The sequence below is a fragment of the Schistocerca piceifrons genome, chromosome 3 (genome assembly GCF_021461385.2).
Source record: "Schistocerca piceifrons isolate TAMUIC-IGC-003096 chromosome 3, iqSchPice1.1, whole genome shotgun sequence".
Taxonomy (NCBI): domain Eukaryota; kingdom Metazoa; phylum Arthropoda; class Insecta; order Orthoptera; family Acrididae; genus Schistocerca; species Schistocerca piceifrons.
This window is the reverse complement of record NC_060140.1, coordinates 915145234-915155670: the sequence shown is the minus strand read 5'-3', so window position 1 is coordinate 915155670 and position 10437 is coordinate 915145234.

The window sequence follows — 10437 nt, the reverse complement described above, 5'->3', positions numbered from 1 at the left end:
GTTGTGTACCAACTGGCACCCACACCATCACGCCAGATGCTGGTCCCCTGTGACGATGACGAAAGTAACGTGAAAACGTTCCTTCTTCTCGGAGACCCCATATGTGGAAACTTTCATCGTGATGTTGTACGCAGAACTGGAACGAGTCTGAAAAGACGACGTGCTGACATTACTGTGTGCAGTGCTGTCGTTAGCCGCAGCACTGTCGGTGCCTGCCTATGTTGTCACGCTTCGGGAAGACGGAACAGCGGTTGCCGTTTAGACAGTCCGTGACTGTTCCAGTCGTCTTCGAATTGTCCGTGCTTACACCTGTGTTTCTGCAAACAAGACCATTTCCTGGCTAAAGTTACATGTCGGGGCTGTATGACCCTGCAGAGCACGGGTGGGCAACCCGCAATCCACGATTCGTTACAGACCGGCCCGCTGAGATGTTTAGCTGGCACAGTAGCTCAGCGTGTTCGGTCTGAGAGCCGGTTGGCCTCTGTAATAAAAACTGAGTGGAAGGATCGACCACCGAACTCGAACAGCATGTCTTGCGACGTCCGCAACGACCAAACACAACGATCAATAACGAACAAAATGCAAAAAAAAAAAAAAAAATGTTTCGAGTGGTCGAGCATTCTCTCGTGCGGTTCCAGGCTGCAGTGGAAGCAAATGGTCATCACAGTGAGCAAAGTTTGTAACCTTGAATGAAAACATGGTACCCTCTCAAGCGGAGCCGGCCCCATGTGGCCGAGCGGTTCTAGGCACTTCAGTCCCGAACCGCACTGCTGCTACAGTCGCAGGTTCGAATCTTGCCTCGGGCATGGATGTGCGTGATGTCCTTAGTTTAGTTAGGTTTAAGTAGTTCTAAGTCTAGGGGACTGATGACCTCAGATGTTAAGTCACATAGTGCTTAGAGCCATTGGAACCTCTCAAGCGGAAATTAAAATGTGTTTCTTTCAATGGTTTATTCATTGTTTCTGTTCCGGAGTTCCTTACAAGTGGTTCCACAAAGTTTCGATGTCGTACGACCTCTCGTTTCTCATGGGGGCCATCTCAAGTAGCGGAAGTTTAATCATAACTAAGTTGTAAATACGCACTCCTCAATAGAAAACCACTCCTGACAGAAATGAGTTGCATGCAACTAATTCCACAGGCTAATTGTCGATAGCCCGGTCAAGCTATTTCAGATATTTTCATCTACTTACGGGCACCACGTTATATCTATTTAATTTTAGAATATTTTAGAATCAGCTGCCAAACGTCGTTGTTTCCGAGATAGATAATTTTTTTGATGGACGTCGGAAGCAACTGATTCGGACTTAAGATTGACCTGGCAGCTCAAGGTCTAATGCTTTGCGCTAATTGTTTGCAGAGGAGTTGGACCTCATTCTTAGGTACCAATGAAACATGCAGCAACCTGCATGTGTTTTTGTTAGTTCTGTGTCATACATCTTATGGTTTCACCCAGAGTCAGTGACAGCTTCTGTCGCAATTATTTGATGTCTGTCGTCAGGCTTTTTGAAAGAGGGCACAAAGTTGGTTCATCGTCAGCTGTTTCCTGCTCGAACGCTTTTAATCAGCAGTAAAGCTATTTTCTACCTGTTGTTTCTTTTGTGTACATATTGTTGTGCATACCTTGTTAGCCATTTTTTGAGATTTGTAACGGAGTTAAGTTTTTGTACGTTGTTTCTTCTCACAATGAATCGAGTCATACACAACACATTCGAGTGGCCTCATCAAACGTCTATCTAGGCTTTTCGTTCTCGACGATAAATGGAGCTCCTCGAGATGTCAACCATGCACATGTGTACTTTAATGCATATTGACTTTTAAATAGTAATTCAGTGACAGAACATTTTTAAACGCGTGTTACTTCATTTTTATGAAAATGTGTGATTCTTCAATAACTTAATTTTCGTTTTCTTTGTAATTGGAATTCTGTATATTTCTTCAAAACTCCAATTATGTCAAGATTTATTTTCTTCCTCACTGTTTTTCATATGTTGTTGTTTTCTTTACACCAAATGCTTTTCTGGTTTCAAGTCTCTGTATAGCTATCAGAATGGATATTCATTTGAAGCTGTTTATTAAATTCAAACATAAATCTCATTGTACAGTTATTACTCTTTACACTTTCTTACACCTTAACTATTCCTTCATGAGTCATGATGTGACCTGTCAATCTATCCCTTCTATCAGTCAAGTACACTCCTGGAAATGGAAAAAAGAACACATTGACACCGGTGTGTCAGACCCACCATACTTCCTCCGGACACTGCGAGAGGGCTGTACAAGCAATGATCACACGCACGGCACAGCGGACACACCAGGAACCGCGGTGTTGGCCGTCGAATGGCGCTAGCTGCGCAGCATTTGTGCACCGCCGCCGTCAGTGTCAGCCAGTTTGCCGTGGCATACGGAGCTCCATCGCAGTCTTTAACACTGGTAGCATGCCGCGACAGCGTGGACGTGAACCGTATGTGCAGTTGACGGACTTTGAGCGAGGGCGTATAGCGGGCATGCGGGAGGCCGGGTGGACGTACCGCCGAATTGCTCAACACGTGGGGCGTGAGGTCTCCACAGTACATCGATGTTGTCGCCAGTGGTCGGCGGAAGGTGCACGTGCCCATCGACCTGGGACCGGACCGCAGCGACGCACGGCTGCACGCCTAGACCGTAGGATCCTACGCAGTGCCGTAGGGGACCGCACCGCCACTTCCCAGCAAATTAGGGACACTGTTGCTCCTGGGGTATCGGCGAGGACCATTCGCAACCGTCTCCATGAAGCTGGGCTACGGTCCCGCACACCGTTAGGCCGTCTTCCGCTCACGCCCCAACATCGTGCAGCCCGCCTCCAGTGGTGTCGCGACAGGCGTGAATGGAGGGACGAATGGAGACGTGTCGTCTTCAGCGATGAGAGTCGCTTCTGCCTTGGTGCCAATGATGGTCGTATGCGTGTTTGGCGCCGTGCAGGTGAGCGCCACAATCAGGACTGCATACGACCGAGGCACACAGGGCCAACACCCGGCATCATGGTGTGGGGAGCGATCTCCTACACTGACCGTACACCACTGGTGATCGTCGAGGGGACACTGAACAGTGCACGGTACATCCAAACCCTCATCGAACCCATCGTTCTACCATTCCTAGACCGGCAAGGGAACTTGCTGTTCCAACAGGACAATGCACGTCCGCATGTATCCCGTGCCACCCAACGTGCTCTAGAAGGTGTAAGTCAACTACCCTGGCCAGCAAGATCTCCGGATCTGTCCCCCATTGAGCATGTTTGGGACTGGATGAAGCGTCGTCTCACGCGGTCTGCACGTCCAGCACGAACGCTGGTCCAACTGAGGCGCCAGGTGGAAATGGCATGGCAAGCCGTTCCACAGGACTCCATCCAGCATCTCTACGATCGTCTCCGTGGGAGAATAGCAGCCTGCATTGCTGCGAAAGGTGGATATACACTGTACTAGTGCCGACATTGTGCATGCTCTGTTGCCTGTGTCTATGTGCCTGTGGTTCTGTCAGTGCGATCATGTGATGTATCCGAACCCAGGAATGTGTCAATAAAGTTTCCCCTTCCTGGGACAATGTATTCACGGTGTTCTTATTTCAATTTCCAGGAGTGTATAATATGAAAAAAAATATTTTCCCACGACTAGAATCAGTACCTCTTCATTGGTTATCCGATGTATCTAATCTTCACTCATGTTGCCTGTACTGCTAATCGTCCACATTTCACTTCCCTGCATCGCTACACTCCAGGTAAGTACTTTCAAAAAAAAGATTCCTAACATGCGTTTATTGTTTCTTTCCTAATCTAATGCCATCATCATCTGATTTAGTTGAACTCCACTCCATATCCTTGTTTTACCTTCTTTGATTTTACTCTTATCCTCACTTTTGAAGATGCTATCTATCGCGCTTAACTGATACTTGAGTTTTCGCTTGCTCTTTGCCGAATGTGACAAAACTGCAATGTCGACAGCAAACCTGAAAGTTGTTAGCTCTTTCGTCTGAACATTAATTGCTTTGCTAAATTTCTCTTAATTTCCTATACTGTTTGTTCCATGTACAAATCTAATAAAATGGGGGATAGACTGAAATCCAGTTTCATATCTTCAATAGGCCTACTGCTTTCCTTTTACGTCTTTTCGATTGATATTACAGAAATTGGTTTTTAGAGAATGTTTCAGGTAATCGTTTGCTTTCTGTATTTGAAACCTGATAATTGCAGAATGTATTCTAGCTGACACTGCCGAAAGACTTTAATAAATTTCCAAATGCTGTAAATGAAATTTTGTCTTTATCAAATATAACAATAAAACAAAAATACGTTAATGATCAGCCTTCAGTCTTACACACTAACAGAAATGGAAAGCACAGACTAAGGCTACATAATTTTACACGAGACGTGTTGCAACAGAAACTAAAGTATTCCCAGTTCCACGTTTCTGACCAAATGTTTACAGGAAATTCCCCTTGTCTGTATCCGAACGCCGGTCTTTGAATCTTCTCTTATATATATTCCTAACCAGAAACCCTTTGCGTCACTCCCCACTCGATTCGGCTTGTGTAAAAGGAAGGGTGCAGTTGTCAGACGGAATGCCTTGTACTTTAGCACAAGGAATGTAAAGTCTGAAAACAGGCTCACTGGATATAAGGTCTGCCTGTTATGGAAGACACTGTTTTTCCGTGATACCCACACATGTTTCCGCATCTCTGAGCCATTACCGGTGGGTTTTCGTTACTTAAGATTGTAAAACGTGAACAAATTTTTAAGCAATAATTAATCTTAGAAAATGAGACGTAAAGATAGTTTTTGATTGTTTTTGTTATTACCTTGATTTCACAGCATTTTGCAGGACCATTTGTGCATTGTCCTGTACATGTAGCTCGTTATCATAACAAGCGGACATAAAATCTAGTAAGGGTTGCTGCAAACACGGCAAATGCAAGAGCTGCAAGTCCGAAAGATGTGAAAACAGGAACAATGTGACGTGGTAAAATACTTTCAGCTTCCAGTAAATTATTCATGTTGATTTTGATTTCACTATAAGTGATATAAATTGATTAATTACAAATCTATCGGTCTTCAGGATCTGGTAGCTGACTCTGGGCGAAAAATAAACGTAACGTATTGCGCGGAAAAAGATATCCGTTATTGAAACTTCCTGGCGCATTAAAACCATGTGCCGGATCAGAACCCGGGACGTTTGCCTGTCCTAGGCATGTGCCCTACCAAGGCAAAGGAACGGCCCTCGGCTTAGTCCCAGTCAGGCACATAGTTTTAATCTGCCAGGAAGTCTCATATCGGAGTACTTTCCGTGAAAAAAGTGAAACATTCATTCTGAACATCCATTGATGCTCGATGTTAGAGGTGAAAATCGCTGCAAACAGTAAAAACCGTTAAATAGGTAGGAGTAACGGTCTGAGCTGACTTTAAAATGAATGGCCACATGAAGCTAATCATGTTAAAAGCAGAAGCCAGAAAGAAATTCACTGTAATAATTTCGAGGAAATGTCATTCAACCACGAAAGAAGTGGTTTAAAAAGCATGTGGTCGATCGATTGCTGAGTACACTTATCAATCTGGAACCTATAGCAAATTGGATTAATAGACGAAATAGAAAAGATGTAATGAACAATGGGTAATGTCGTGAAGAGATCATTTAGCAGCTAAGAGGACATATCGGAGATGTTCGACATACTCCTGTGGTACTTGACGCAAGAGAGGGGTTGTCTAACACGGAGAGGCTACTTTTGAAATCCCGAGAGCGTACGTTCCAATAAGGGACAGGCAACAGATTACTTCCTCTCAAGTGTTGTGGAATAACAACAGCGAGAAAATCAGAGAAATCAGACCTCATACAGAAGTTAAGTGACTGTCGTTCTTCCCCCTGCACCATTCGCGAATGAAAGAGAGAAGAGGAAAAGGTATAGTGGTACCAGAATTACCCTCCGCCTCACGCCATAAGGCTGCTTCTGGAGCATTGATGCAGGTGTACAAGTAGGTAACATATCAATTGTTGAACCAGTTTTTAAATACACTTACAAATGAACACAGAAGACTCAAACTGTAACTTTGCCTTAGTAGAAAGGCAGGTCGGAGTTTAAGATAACGTGGAGGACACAGTACAAAAGATCGAACTCGTTTCAGGTAAACCACCACAAAATTTGCCTGAACTTGGATTTCCTCACCAAGAGTTGAACCTCCGTCCTCCCGAATTTGAGTCTTGTCTTACCACTGTGCCACCTAGCTCGGTGATGCTGGGCTTGGTAAGGAAATGGTACAAAAACGGCTGTGTTCGCTTCATAATACGATATCCTACTTGTAAATGGTGGGTTTAAGTAAGCTTTCGCTACGTGAGAGGGTCCACATGAAACACGAGGGGTCGTAGGAAAATGAAACGTTGTGGAAACATTTCTACATCTACTTTTACATGGATACTCTGGAAATCACATTTAAGTGCCTGGCAGAGGGTTCATTGAACCATCTTCACAATACTCTGTTATTCCATTCTCGTATAGCGCGCGAGAAGACGGAACACCTATATCTCTCCGTACGAGCTCTGATTTCCCTTATTTTATCTTGGTGATCGTTCCTCCCTATGTAAGTCGGTGTCAACAAAATATTTTCGCATTCGGAGGAGAAAGTTGGTGATTCAATTTCGTGAGAAGATTCCGTAGCAACTAAAAACGCCTTTCTTTTAATGATGTCCATCCCAAATTCTGTATCATTTCTGTGACACTCTCTCCCATATTTCGCGATAATACAAAACGTGCTGCCTTTCTTTGAACTTTTTCGATGTACTCCGTCATTTCTATCTGGTAAGGATCCCACACCGCGCAGCAATATTCTAAAAGAGGACGGACAAGCGTAGTGCAGGCAGTCTCCTTAGTAGGTTTGTTAAATTTTCTAAGTGTCCTGCCAATAAAACACAGTCTTTGGTTAGCCTTCCCCACAACTCTTTCTATGTTTTCCTTCCAATTTAAGTTGTTCGTAATTGTAATACCTAGCTATTTAGTTGAATTTACAGCTTTTATATTAGACTGATTTATCGTGTAACCGAGGTTTAACGAATTCCTTTTACCACTCACACTTTTCGTTATTTAAAGTCAACTGCCACTTCTCGCACCATTCCAGTATTTCTTCTAAATCGTTTTGCAATTTGTTTCCATCTTCTGATGACTTTATTAGTCGATACACGACATTGCCATGTGCAAACAACCGAAGACGGCTGCTCATATTGTCTCCCAAATCGTTTATATAGATAAGAAACAGCAAAGGGCCTATAACACTACCTTGGGGAACGCCACAAATCACTTTCCGTCAATTACTCCGAACTGTGACCTCTCTGACAGGAAGTCGCAAATCAAGAAGCATAACTGAGACGATATTCCATACGCACGCAATTTCACTATAAACCGCTTGTATGGTACAGTGTCAAAAGCCATCTAGAAATCTAGAAATATGGAATCCATCTGAAGTCCCTTGTCAGCAGCACTCAGCACTTCATGTGAATAAAGAGCTAGTTGTGTTTCACAAGAACGATGTTTTCTAAACCCATGTTGACTGTGTGTCAAAAGACTGTTTTCTTCGAGGTAGTTCATTATGTTCGAGCACAATATATGTTGTAAAATCCTGCTGCATATCGACGTTAACTTTATGGGTCTGTGATTTAGTAGATTACTCCTACTACCTTCCTTGATATTGGTGTGACCTGTGCAACTTTCCAGTACGGATCTTTCGTCGAGCGAACGGTTGTATATGGTTGTTAAGTATGGAGCTAATACATCAGGATACTGCGAAAGGAACCTAATTGGTATACAGTCTGGACCAGAAGACTTGCCTTGTTAAGTGATTTAAGTTGTTTCACTACTCCGAGGATATTTACTTCTACGTTACTCATGTTGGCAGCTGTTCTCGATTAGAATTCTGGAATATTTCCTTCGTGTTCTTCTGTGAAGGCATTTCGGAAAGCTGTGTTTAGTAACTCTGGTTTGGCAGCACTGTTTTCGATAGTATCTCCATTGCTATCGTGCAGAGAAGGCATTGATTGTTTCTTGCCTCTAACATACTTCACATAAGACCAGAATCTCTTTGGATTTTCTGCCAGGTTTCGAGACAAAGTTTCGTTGTGGAAACTGTTATAGGCATCTCGCATTGAAGTCAGCGCTAAATTTCGAGCTTCTGTAAAAGATTGCCAATCTTGGGGATTTAGCGTCTGTTTAAATTTGGCATGTTTGTTTCGTTGTTTCTGCAACAGTGTTCTAACCCGTTCTCTAAATACAGGCGAACGTGAAACCACGAATGAACCATTGAAAGAAACACATTTTAATTTCAACATGAGAGGGTAACATTTGTTAGTTTCGTACCATCTTTACGTTCCAGGTTACAAAAATTGTTCAGTGTGACTACCATCTGTATCCACGACAGCCTTGAACCACTTAGGAGATTGGTCTACTACTGCTCGAAACATCTCAGATGCAATGTTGGCTGTCTCACTCACAATGTACTATGTTCGTCTTTTACATCCAACCAGTGTTAGTGTCCCGCGCCTCACCCATGCCAACAGAAACTTCTTAGCCAATTTTTGGCACAATGGGTCGTCGGACTCACGCAGAAGCAATTTCCAAATCGCCAGATAATTCGCACTTCCCAATTACGTTCTTCAACGACGGTGAGGAGCGAGGACCTCTCTGAATTACTTCAGTGCGTCAGTACTCGGAAAGAGCAGCTTCGGACTTGCTTTTATTTTGAGAAAACAGCTTCACGAGTAAAGCCCTGCTCACCTTGTTCAGACCAATATTGACTGCTATAATAGTGCACACTGATGTTTATCGCCGTACCAGCAGTGGTGCCTAACGGCAATCACGACACTACCACTACTAACAAGGCAGATCGAGAACCGCACAGTCTGAACATCATTGTTATAAAGTTGGATACCCACACGATAAATAGTTTTCCATCAATACTGGCTTAAGAAGGGAAAATTTAATTTGATCCACCCTGTACATCAAGCGATTTACGGGGAAACCACGGGAACCATAAATCTTGACCTCCTGATGGGAAATTGACGTGACGCCGTGCCTAAGGTGAGTTCTGTATCGTAACACTTCGCCACCTAGAGATAAGTCACGTCTTCATCATTTATTTGCAACACTCTTTTGATCAGTGTTGTTTTATATCCACAATCCGTCCCACAGGAATGGTAACTGATGTGAAATAAAGCAAAAAACATTTGGTTTATTTTAAAGTGTACAGGACATTATAACATCGCCTCCTTGAAAGTCAGTATACAACTGGAAGAATTGGCAAACTTGTTCGAACCAATTACGAGACTCAACCTTTGCACTGTCATGCAGCAATAAGTCCTTAATTCTGGTCTTCTGGTCTATTTAAAACATCCAGATAGAAATCTGCATTCACCATTTGACTTTCTGGAGCCAATCCTTCGTTTGAATCAAGGGAGCGTATTTACATGGTTCTTCTGTATTCGCTCTTTTTTCAGTCTCTGAGATTGTGGGCCTTTCCATTTGAGCTTCGGCGCTCTGTAGGTGGCTCGTACAGAAAATACCATATTTAACACCTGTTGCGATGCAAGACATGAAGCAGTGTAGTGTTCCATTCTGAAATCTTTTTGATCGTCAGTGTGCGAGTCGGCGCAAAACGACAACAGATCTTATTTTGCCAAAATTTCTGCTGGTGGATGCACAATAATCATTTCGAAGAATTTCTGACAGTTTTTGAATACTTTCTTCGACTCGAACTGTCCTAATACTGCAGGACGTGGATCATCTTCAGTGCTCTCTCTACCATCACGATACCCTGCATACCACTTGATGGTTCAAATGGCTCTAAGCACTTTGGGACTTAATATCTGAGGTCATCAGTCTCCTAGACTTAGAACTACTTAAACGTAACTACACTAAGGACATCACACACATTCATGCCCGAGGCAGGATTCGAACCTGCGACCGTAGCAACAACGCCGTTCCTGACTGAAGCACCTAGTACCGCTCGGTCACAACGGCCGGCTCATACCACTTGAAACCGTTGTACAAATCACTACTGTAAAGAGTTTGTATCATTAAAAATGTGTCAATAACACTTTTACGCAGTTTAAAACGAAACTTAATATTCACACGTTTCTCCATTTCTGCTTTCCCGAACGAAGTTCAAAGCTAGTGTTTAAGATTCAGTTATTACGAGCAACCTGCGAAGCTGCCAAATTTAAAACGGAAGGTAATGGAAATACCACATGCATCCGCTCACAGGTTGCACCAGTACTTACACAAATACAAAATAAGTCTTTACTATTAAAAACAGTTTGATCACGATTTATTTATTAAGGTGACCGGTTTCGACCACTACTGTCGTCATCTTCAGACCATTAAGTAGGAACCTCACTAAGCAGTGATTCTCCAGCAGAAAGAGGTTCCTACACA